Source organism: Tupaia chinensis, unplaced genomic scaffold (genome assembly GCF_000334495.1).
Source record: "Tupaia chinensis unplaced genomic scaffold, TupChi_1.0 Scaffold149658_1, whole genome shotgun sequence".
Taxonomy (NCBI): domain Eukaryota; kingdom Metazoa; phylum Chordata; class Mammalia; order Scandentia; family Tupaiidae; genus Tupaia; species Tupaia belangeri.
This window is the reverse complement of record NW_006209503.1, coordinates 774,087-786,628: the sequence shown is the minus strand read 5'-3', so window position 1 is coordinate 786,628 and position 12,542 is coordinate 774,087.

Genomic DNA, 12,542 nt, shown 5'->3' with positions numbered 1-12,542 from the left:
CGTGGCCATCCTCCCTGGGGGTGATTTCTCTCTTTCTGTCTCTCTGTCTCTGTCTGTCTGGCGAGCGCATGCGCCCTATAGCAAAAATATAAATAAATAAATAAATAAATAAATAAATAAATAAATAAATAAAATTAAGCTGCTATGAATCCACACATACCAGTCTTTGTGTAAACGTAAATCCTCGTTTTTTCTTAGCTAAATGCCCAGGAGTGGAACTGCTGGATTATTTGGTAAAGTGCATGGTTTGTTTATTAACAAACTGCAAACTGTTTTCCAGAGTGCTATACCATTTTACATCCCAACCAACAATGCGCGAGAGATCCAGCTTCTCTGCATCTTGCAGATTGTGGTGGTGTCCCTATTTCTTATTTTAGCCATTCCGATAGGTATATAGTGGTGCCTTGTGGTTTTTATTTGCATTTCTCAAATGGTTAATAATGCTTATTTGATATCTATATATCCTATTCTGTAAAAAGTCTTTTCATATTGTGATCTTGTTGCATTAAGATCGTTTTACTGTTGTTTTGGGCAGTTTTTTTTTTCAGAGATTTTTGTTATGGGGCACATGTGCTTGCCAGAGAGACAGAGAGAGACAGACAGAAAGCAAGAAATCCCTCCCCCAAGGGGGCTGGCCATGCCCACAATCCCTTCTCCTCCTTTCTCCTCTCAGAAGTTTGGGGTACATGGGAACAGCAGTTAGCGTAATGGCTATGCCGCTGAACTCCCATGTAGCTGACCGCGGTTCACATCCTGGACCCAGTGGCTTAAACTCACGCCAGGTGCGTGGGGGTGCGTGCCCAAGATCCCAAGAGGAGAATGGAGAAGAAATTGCGGCGTGGCCATTCCCACCCCCACCCCCCGAGGGTGATTTCTCGCTTTCTCTCTCTCTGTCTCTCTCTGTCCTGTCTTTTTGGCGCACTCATTTTCCCTATAGCAAAAACCTCTCAAAAAAAAAAAAAGAAGTTTGGGTTATGTCTGTGCCCCCGGCATGAGTTTTGAGCAGCCGGTCTAGGACCTGAACCATGATTGACTACATGGGAGTCCAGCAACTTACCCATTACACCATCTGCTGGCTTCTTTTTGGAAGTTTTTATGTAGTTTAGATTCTAAGTACTTTGTCAGATAATGTGGTTTGTAAATATTTTCTCCCACTCTACAGCTTGTCTTTTCATCTTCTTTTTTTTTTTTTTTGTTTTGGATTTAGGATTTTACCATAGGGCATGTGTGCTCCCTGGAGAGAGACAGAGAGACAGTGAGAGGGAAAGTGAAAAATCACCCCCTTAGGAGGAATGGCCACATCACAATCCCTTCTCCATTCTTCCCTGGTATTTTGGAGATACATGCACGTGTGCTTGGTGCAAATTTCAAGCCACCAGGTCAGGGACTTGAACCAGGGACAACTATGTGGGAGTCTAGCACCTTAACTACCAGGCCAGCTGCTGGACTCCATCCTTATTATTTTTATTTTTCCACAGGAGGCCCTGCTAGCATCAAAGAGAGGGAAAGTGAGAGGGTGAGAAATCACCCCCCCCCACGGGAGATGGCCACGGAGCAATCCCTTCTCCATTCTTCTCTTTGGACTTGGGGATGCAGGCACAGGTAGGGGAGTGACTTTCTAGCCGCTGGCCCCCGGCGACCACGCGCGCGCGCGCGCCTTATCCACTATGCCACCTGGAGCCCACCCCCGCCCCCATCTCCATCTTTACCCTTATTTAGCCGGGTCTTTCAGGCAGGCAGCCCGCCTAAGGAGCTGGCCCAGAGGTCAGGTTTCTGCTGGGCCAGTCGCAATCTGGGACCTGGCGTGGAGTGTGCGCCAGTCCCCCACGCCCGCGCCCGCAGGGCCACCAACTGCCACCGCCGCCGTGGGTAGGGCCGCCGAGCCTAGCACCAAGGGCGGAAGAAGAGGTGAGCAGACCGAGGGACCAGAACACAGAGCAGGACAAAGATGAAAAAGGAGATGAACGAAAGAAAGTCATCAGAGAAGGCCAAGGAACCAATTCTGAGTTACAGGCGAGGCTTTGCGGCAGCGTTTCTTGCAGCGCAGGAAAGTTTCTAGGAGGAAGAAACAGGCCAGAGGAGCAGAGCGACCTGCCCACTGTGACGTCAGCTGTGTACCCGCAGAGCCCGACCTCACCCGGAACTCGCCTCTGCCTGCAGCGAGCGCAGGAGGGCCCCCGGGGCAGGCGACAGAGCCCGGCGGGTGTTCCGGGAAGCCCGAGTGCTGACGGTTCCGAGCTCCGTGGGCTCGGCAGCTGCTTTTGCAGGGAGCTCAGAACGTGGGCGTCCCAGGCAGCCCGGGCAGCGGGTGGGACTGCTCAGCCCCGCTCACCCCCGGCCCACGCAGGCAGCCCTGTGGTCCTACTGGCTGTCAGCAGTCAGCGGTCCCCGGAACGCAGTACCTGTCTCAACTGCAGCCTCAGCCCAAGACCCTCCAGGGCCACTTTCGACCCACGCAAGCAGAGTTCCTCCAGCCTGGTGGTGCTCTGTCCCTAAAAGAGACGTGGGACACGCCAACGGCTTTTTGATTCTCCCTCCCCGTGCTCCCTGCCACCAGGCTTTGCACTCACCCGCGGGGCACCTTCGCTCCCCACAGCTCCCTGTGCAAAATGCAAGCAGCAGCCAAGCTTGGGCTTTGCCGCGCCCAGCGGGTCTGGCCCTCTACTCCCCTCACCCCCGCATAGCCAGGGCCAGTGAGTCTACAGTGACCATCAGGTCTCTTCAGCCCCCTACACACGCGCGCACACACACACACACACGCACGCGCGCTCGCTCGCTCTGGGCGTGGATTCCCTCTGTGTGTACCAGTCTTCAGCTAATAAAATCTACCTGACTGAGGAGAAAAGACCAAAGGTTTTCATTGTAAGAATGAATCCGATTTAGCAAGTTTTCCTTTCTATTTTTCCATTTGTCTCAGTCGTGTTTATAACTGGTCAGTGAAGCATTTTTCATTATGGCTTGATCATATAATTCTAACATTTCTGTCACCTCAGGGTTGGCATCTTTTTCATTCTATTCGAGATCTTCATGGTTCTCGGCAAGTGATTTTCTATTAAAACTGGGACACTTTTTTTTAATAAAGAACTATTTTATTTAAATTTATTCATTTATTTATTTTCATTTGATCAGAGAGGAACAGAGCAACAGAGAGAGAGAGGGAGAGACAGAAAGTGAGAAAGCAAGCCACCAGGTCTGGGACTCAACCATGGTCAGCCATGTGGAAGTCCAGCGGCCCTAACCACCATGCCACCTGCTGGCCCCTGAAACGGGGACACTTTTTAATTGTCATGTGACTCTAGTTTTTTTGTTTGTTTGTTTGTTTTTTCTGTAAGTAAATATGTTTTTTAACCAGCAGACTAACAACTACATGCTAGATGGGAGAGCTTTATTTTTATTTGAGTAAAAAATCTTTAATTTTTATTATGGTATAATGTGCATAAAAGAAAAAATGTCCATTGAGCCTTTTTTAAAAAAGAATCATTTTACTTAATTGTATTTATTTATTTTAATTTGACCAGAGAGGGGCAGAGAGGGAGAGAAAGAAAGAGAGAGTGGGAAAGTGAGAAAGTAAGCCGCCAGGTCTGGGAATTGAACCGCATCTGCCATGTGGGAGTCCAGAGCCCTTAACCACCATGCCACCTACCAGCCCCCATTTAGCCATTTTTTTAAAGCATACTCTTCAGTAGCACTAAGTAGAATCACAACGTGGTACAACCATAACTCCTATCCATCCTCAACCTTTTCTCCCAAACTGAAACTCTGCTCATTATCAACGACTCTCCATTTGCCTCTTCCTGAGCCCCTGGTAACTGCTCTTCTGCCTTGTTTCTGTGCTCATACTGTTGGATTCATACGGTTTTTGTCCTTTTGTGTCTAGCTTCATTCTCATGCTTAAGAAGTTCATCATAGTGTACTATGAATCAGAACTTCACTCATTAAGGCTGAATATTATTCCATGGTATGCATAAAATATATTTTACCTATTGCCCATCAATAGATATTTGTTTCCATTTCTTTTTCTTTCTTTCTTTTTTTTTTGGAGAGGTTTTTGCTATAGGGCATGTGCACTCGCCAGAGAGAGACATAGAGACAGAAAGCGAGAAATCACCCCCCGGGGGGGAAGGTCACGCCACAATCCCTTCTCCATTCTCCTCTCGGGATCTTGGGCACGCACGCACACGCGCCTGGCGTGAGTTTTAAGCCACCGGGTCTGGGATGCGAACCGTGGTCGACTACATGGGAGTCCAGCGACATAGCCATTACGCTAATTGCTGGTTCCCTGTTTCCATTTTTTGACTACTGTGAAAAATCTGGCTATGAACATTGGTGTATAAATGTGTTTGAATCCCTTTCTTTTGTTTACTCAGAAATGAAATTAGTGGCTCGTGGTCATTCTTTCATGTGTTAAGAAACTACCGTAGTGTTTTCCAGTGTTTTTTTTTTTTTATCATTTTATCATACACTCCCACCAGTAATGTAAAGGGTTTCAATTTTCGATGTCTGCAACAATTGTTATTTTTTTTTTTTGGTTGTTTGATTTTTGTTTTTAATAATAGCCACTCTAATTATGAAATATTCTCCTTGTGGCTTGGATTTGTATTTCTCTACTGATTAGTGATGCTGACTACTTTTTCATGTGCTTATTACATCGTAATTATTCTGTTTTAGCTGGCTCTGACACCGGTGGTGGAAAAAGGGTATTGCCTCTTGACTGCTGGTAGAAGTCTATGTTTCCTACTCACACTGCAGCAGGTGCTCCTTGTTGGGTCTGGGGGGGGGGCATTCAGTGTCTCATGTGGTCACCACTGACATTGCCACAGCTGGCCTCATTGCCACTGCATGATGGTTAAGGGCCTGATATTTCCGCCAGCCTTCGCTGGACACTACTTTGGCAATTTGGGAAGGAGTGCTTTTGTGCCCGCAGCAAGTCCAGGCTCCTGTGGTCTCCTCTGACAGCATGGTGGTGGTTGTGGTGGTGGGGATGTCAGAGGACATTGTTAGAGCCTTGCATAGTGGAATTAGAAGTTTTGTTGTCATGGCTGTGGGCAGGACCACGGTTTCTTCTATGGTATTTAGCTGGAATAATGAGATTATTGTCTAAAACTTAGTTCTATCTTTCTAGGACACCTCTTTTCTCATCCTTTGGATAAGGTAGATTTTTGAGGCTTTTTTTTTTTGTCTGTGCTCATTGGCTTTTCTGGGTTTCTGGTTTCTTCAGTTTTAATCTAGGATAAATGAATCAAGATGAAAAACCAGGGAATTCATCCCCTGTCTAGGGGTTTCTTGCCAGTCTTCCCTTTAAAAAAAAAATTGGGGAACAGCAGGTGGCATGGTGGTTAAGGTGATGGACACTTCCACATGGCCAACTCTGGTTCGAGTCTCAGACCTGGTCTCTCTGTGTGTGTGTGTGTGTGTGTGTGTGTGTGTGTGTCTGGTCAAATTAAAATAAAATGAATGAGTAAACAATTCTTTAAAAAATATTTAACTTACCATTTTTAATTTGCTGCAGGGCATGCATGCTCACCAAAGACACACACACACACACACACACACACACACACACAGAAAGTGAGAAAGCAAACCACCAGGTCCAGGACTCGAATTGTAGTCAGCCACATGGAAGTCCAGTGCCTTAACCACCATGTCACCTGCTGGGCCCGTCTGCCTTTTTCTTTCTTTACTTCTCAGTCTTCTTGTGTTTTATACATAATGTCTGGGAATTTAATAATACTAGGAGGAAGAAAAGGGAAAAGTATGTCTGCTCTGTTTTTCCAGAAGTGGATCTCATTGTTTTAATGGCTAAGCAATATACATAGCACACAGTTAACCAAATTTTTTTCTTTTTTTTGGGGGGGCAGCGGGGTATTTATTTATTTATTACAAGAGCAAGAGAGACTGACACAGAGAGAAAGGCACCCCAGCAGGGTACTGAGAGTGATCAACCTCTAGCCTCAGCCAGCCCCAGACCACGGCACATGTGTGCCCAGCATGGTCCACGAAGTCTCCAGATGGAAACGAGGAACATTTCCAAGTGGCTCAGCCTCATAGAGCATCTTGTTTTATCTTTACTGCTGTGCCATCAGCTAGCCCAGTCTTCTTTTGATAGGCATTCAGGCTATTTCTAGTTTTCTGCTATTAAAAATAATGAGGAAAGAATGTTCTTGTTCATTTTGGATGTCAGAACTGCAGAGAGTGGGTTCTTTTGGTAGTATGGTGATGGCCTTCAAAATATTCTTGGAAAATGAATATTATGAAAAACTATGTATATGTTTCAAAATCTTTTGCACTAAAATAAACTCACTCACTTTAAGTCCATTTTTTCCCATAAACTTTTTTTTTTGGAGAGGTTTTCGCTACAGGACGCGTGCGCTCGCCAGACAGAGAGAGAGAGACATAGAGACAGAAAGCGAGAAATCACCCCACAGGGGGGATGGTCATGCTGCAATCCCTTCTCCTCCATTCTCCTCTCAGGATCTTGGGCACGCACGCACACGCACCCGGCATGAGTTTTAAGCCACTGGGTCCGGGACGCGAACCACGGTCGACTACGTGGGAGTCCAGCGACATAGCCATTACGCTAACTGCTGGTTCCCCCCCATAAACTTTTTGACGTGACCTCTTATACAGGTGATAAACCTTTTTTTTGTAGAGAGATTTTTTTTTTTTGCTAGAGGGTGTGTGCACTTGCCAGAGAGACAGACAGACAGAAGTGAAAAATCACTCCCCCGTGGGGATGGCCACACTGCAATCCCTTCACCTCCATTTTCCTCTCGGACTTTTTGGCATGCCCGCACACGTGCCTGACATGAGTTTTAAGCTGTCAGGTCTGGGACTAGAACTTCAGTGGTCTACATGGGAGTCCCATACCATAACCATTACACTGTGTGCTGGTCTCACATGAAAAAAAGTCTAACTAGAACTGGTGGTTCAGAGAACCCAGGTACTTTCTTCATATTGCTAAAATATATTTGAAAATATTACACTAATTCAAATTTTCACGTATGCAAGTATATCTGTTTTCCCAGTTTTAACAAATTTTCTGATCTTTGGTCATCACTGACAATTGTTTTCTTTCTTTTTTTTTTTTTTTTAATTTACCAAATGGCACTTGCTAAAGAGAGAAAGCACCCTCAAAGGGTATTGGTCACATTCGTCCATCTCTCTTCCTCTCAGGACTGCAGGTATGTACACTCAAGTGCTCAGTGTGTTTCTTATGTTGCCAGGTCTAGGACTCGAACTACATGGTTGGCCATGTAGGATCTAGCCACTTTAACCACCAGGCCACAGGCGGGTCCTGTGTCAGGTTGTTTCCTATGTATTTATTTTCTTAGTTAAATTCAGGGTAAGAATCAAGGTCTGGTCTGGTCTTTTCTTTTCTTTTCTTTTCTTTTTCTTGATGCCTGCAAGGATCCAGCATCACGTTTTATGCCTTAGTAGTTTGCTGTTGATGTTTTTACAGTTCCAATGAAGGATTAGAGTTGATAATACAGACCTTTGACAAAGTTTTGTGACTTTAAACAAAACACAAAATTTCAAAAAATCGAAAGCAAGTGTTTTTTTTTCAAAGTATTGTCTGTGAACTAACCTGAATCAGAATCACTTAGAGTTTATAAGAAAGCTAACATGTGCCTCCCCAATGTGATGGGTTGAGGAGGACATCATATGCAATACTCTAGGCAAAAATATTGAAACTGAATCTAATAGAGAGCAACCACAACAAATTTTGAATTGTGGGCATTCTAAAACAATAAATAAATAAATAAATAAATAAATAAATAAATAAAAACAAGCTTGTCTGGGATCTCCAAAAATGTCAGTATTATAAAAGATAGGAAAAAAACAAGGGGTACTAGCCTAGTATAAGAGACTGAAGATAGGGCTGGTAGGTGGCATGGTGGTTAAGAGGACTGGACTTCCACATGGTGGACTGTGGTTTGCATCTCGGACCTGGCAGCTTGCTTTCTCACTTTCTCTCTCCCTTTCTCTCTCTCTCTCATTCTGTCCCTCTCTTGTCAAACTAAGTAAGTAAATAAATAATTCCTTTAAAAAATTGCATTAGCCCTTGGTACATTAAAAAAAGAGAGAGCTAGAGAGACCAAAGACACAGGACCACTAAATGTGTGTAATCCTTGATTTAAAAAAGAAAAGACCAGAAAGGATATAATTGGGACATTTGAGAAATTTCTCATATCAATAGGAAATTTCTTGGGTATAATTTTATGAGAGGAGAATATCTTTGGTTTAAAGATATATAGGATGTCTGGCTGGAGTATGAGTGAAGGGGCCACTATATCTGTGACTTTCAAAAGGTTCAGAACAAGGTCATAGATACAATAAATAGAACAAATGTGCTAAACTGTTAACATTCGGCAAATATGACAAACATTTGATAACAGTTTATTACATTTTTTTCACAATTTAAAATTTCCCAAAATAAAAGGTAAGCCCCACTGCAGATCACACCTGGTGAACCTGGGCGGCGGGGGGGGAGTTTTTTTTGAAATCACCCCCCAGGGGGATGGTCACGCCGCAATCCCTTCTCCTCCATTCTCCTCTCGGGATCTTGGGTACGCACGCACATGCGCCCGGCATAAGTTTTAAGCCACCAGGTCCGGGACGCGAACTGCGGTCAACTAAGTGGGAGTCCAGCGACATAGCCATTACGCTAACTGCTGGTTCCCAGGTATCTGCATTTTAAATAGACTTTCCAATTGATTTTTATGCATACCGCAGTTTTAGATTTCCTGATGTGAAGTACAGTAATGTACTTTTCGTTTATTCTTCGGCTGGAAGGGTTGGAAAACTTCCATATATGGGCTACACAATAGAGTTCAGTAATCTTGGATAGGGTGAGCCGGTGGCCTGGTGGTTAAGGTGGCGGCTGATCCCTCGTGACCTACTGCACGGTTCAAGTCTCAGATCTTGCAGCTTTAAAAATACACCAGGTGTGGGGGGCGGCAGGTGGCATGGTGGCTAAAGGCACTGGATTCCCACGTAGCCAACCATGGTTCAAGGTCTGGGCCTGGCGACTTGCTTTCACTTTCCCTCTCTCTTGTTCTGTCCCTCTCTGGTCAAATGGAATGAATGAATGAATTAATTAATTAAAAAATGGTTAATGATAACGATGCATCGTAAAACCTTCGGAAGGAAAAATGTTAAAAAGAAAAGTACACCAGGTGTATCTGTGTGTATCCCCAAATCCTGAGAGAACGGAGAAGGTATTGCATGGCCATCTCCCCTGGGGAGTGATGTCTCACCTTCCCTCTCTCTGGTAAGCACACCATTTCATAGCAAAAATTAAAAAGAAAGAAGAAAGTAACCTTGAATAAATGGGTTCAAACCCACTCCTGTATATTGGGTCATTGGGAAAGTCACAACCCATTTTTGCATAGAAAAACAGAAAAATGCATGACTTTCCCCAACAACCTAATACTTTTAAGTCTCTGTCATAGTCCTCAGTTCTCTTCAACCCTATTTGAATCTTTACCCAGCCTCGTGCAGACGGCTTTGTAAGTTATTGTGAAGCACCAAGGGAGGAAGTGCTTCCTGCAAATTGTTTTGGGGGACACTGACTACATGCAAGCAGAATCTAGCTTCCAAGTTCCTCCAGCAACTGAAGGACTGAAAAGAGGCAAGTAGCACTGTCCTTCCTCTCTTGCACAAGGGTATTACTTCCAAACACTTAAACTACAGATGTAAAGACAGCAGTATTACACTGTGTGCTTATGAAACAATACATCAGATTAATAATAAAAGGATCCAAACACATACTAAATAAGCTTTATTTACCAAGAGATTATCCAGACACTGCTTTAAGTATGTAACTATCACTTAACATCAATTGATGGAGTTGGAACTAAGAACCTCAAGATGGCACAAATGGCCCCTGAATACATAGTCCTTTCTAGAGGAGAATGTTATACCAACATAAAGGTTGTTCTCCATATAGCACTGACAAACTGGCACTAATTCCTGTGGCCAATGCTTTTAGCAGTGTCAGCTGAGGTTATTAAAGAGCAAAACTCAACTACTGGGTTGTCGAAAAAGTCATCATGCATCCTTGCATAGAAAAAAATACGTCATGACTTTTGCGACAACCCAAAAGTTGGCTCACAGGAGGAAAGACTCTTGATTGTTTGTGGAGCCGCCAGGTGGTGTGGTGGTTAAAGGCACTGGATTCCCACATGGTTGATGGTGGTTTGAGTCCCAGTCCTTGGGGCTTGCTTTCTCTCTGCCTCTCTCTTGTCAAATTGAAATGAACAGATGAATAAATATATAAATTGAAATCAAGTAATTCTTTAAAAAAAAAAAAAAGAATCTTGATTGTTTGTATATAAATGGTTTCACATGTTCCAGGTTGGCAACAAGCATTTGTAGTTGACTATGAGAATGCTATCTAGTTTCAGATCCCAGGTAAGTGGAAACATTTATTTAAAGACTGTGCTCTACATTGATGAACAAAACTTTGTTAAAAAGTGTATGTTTTGATGTTTAATTCATTTAATTCATTTATTACTTATCAATACTATTTATTATTTAGTAAGCACATGCAAATGTAGTGAGCAGAGCATTTATTAAGACATATTTTATAGGGTGGGCCAGCCAGGTGGTGTGGTGCTTCAGGCAGCTGGATCCCACATGGCCAATTGTGTGATTGAAGTCCGGGACCAGCAGCTTGAGAAACACATCTGAGGCATGTGCATGCCCACAGTCCTGAGAGGAGAAGGGATTGTAGCAAGGCCACCCACCCCGGGGGTGATTTCTCACTTTCTCAGGTGAGTACACATGCCCGATAGACAAAAAAAAGAAAAAAAAAGGAAAAAGGCCAATAAAATGGAAACAAAAAGCAAAACCTATCTACCTAAATATATACATATATATAAATATATACACACACACAGACACACACACATTGTATATGTATATATGGTAGGGTTATAGGCAGTGTGGGGTAATGCTTAATGACTTCCTCTTCAGAGACTGGAGAATCCTCCACAGCATCTAGTGGTAGTAGCGCCTTAAGAAAACATTCAACAATTAAGTGTTAATTGTTGATTGATTTCACCTTATGACCAACTGCTCTTACCCTAAAATTCAAGTGAGATGAAATGATTGGTCACTTTTCTGATTTGATATCTTCTTCAGTTTCTTACATCTTAGCACATTTTTAGCAGATTGAGACAGTAAAATCTCTGATTTCCTCATTCTCCAAACATGTATGGCATCACCTCAAAACTGGATTGGAACATTTCAGAGGGATGGATGAGGAGCACCAACACTAGACCAAGGCCAGGTCATCTTGATAGTCTTAATTTTTGTCAGTTCCTGGCATGATGATTTAGAATAAAAAAATTGTATATAAAAATAAACCGAGGGACCAGCAGTTAGTGTAATGGCTATGTTGCTGGACTCCCATGTAGTTGACTGCGGTTAGAGTTCTGGACCTGGTGGCTTAAACTCATGCCGGGTGCATGTGTGTGTGCGTGCCCAAGATCCTGAGAGGAGAATGGATTGCGGTGTGGCCATCCCCCCTGGGGGGTGATTTCTCACTTTCTGTCTCTCTCTCTCTTTCTGGTGAGTGCACGTGCCCTATAGCAAAAAACCTCTCCAAAAAGGAAACAAAACAAAACAAAACAAAACAAAACAAAAAATGAGGTGGTCTTTAGAATCAAGTATCTTCTACAATACAGAAAATTAGGTCAGATTTTCAAGTAATCAGACTTTAGGTTGACCTTCTGACTCAATGAGAAAATGTTTACTTGAGTATTTGTGGTATTTCTTGCACCATGGGTAGCGCTGCATTTTACAATTAAATAATTAAATATATCTTTTTTTTTTTTTAATCAATGACTCTAGATTAGGGATAGATGAAAATCTCTGGAGCTTTAAGTATTATTCGATTTTTTTAAAAAGTAGGTAGGATTACGGTTGCTCTGAATTTCAGTAAATCGATACTTCAGAATAAATAAGCAATTAAAACTCAAAGTCTCTTGAGGGGAGAAAACACACATATATATGTATATATACACACACATACATTCTGAGAGAGAAAACAGAGAGACCAGAATCAAAACCTATGTAGTCCTAAATGCCATGGAGCTGCTCTGTGCTGGAAGCATGCCTTTAAATTCCTGCGTTACAAGGAAAACTGCTCTTTCTTCAGCTATTATCCATTTGTAAAAAGTTCATCATTTTATCAGGCATTCCTCACACCTGTTAGGTTATAGCATTAGCATTATTTTTAAAAGAGAGCGAGAGAAGACTAAAAACAGCGACAGTCGTGACTATTCCAAAGACATTTGCAAATGACACTACGAGTTTTTTCTTGCTCTGCAAAATGTACCTGCAAACTGATTTAGGCAGACGCGTCGGAGGGCCGACATTTTCCCTAGCAGGGACTTGACACTTCGGAGAACTGAGCGGATGTTAAACGGTCGGCTAAACGCCAGGAGGCTCTACAGCGTCTAATTAAGCCACCGTGGGAACAGCGGGACGACCCCGCCCGTGCGGACGCCGTCTCTGCCCCCGGCACCCGGGCACCG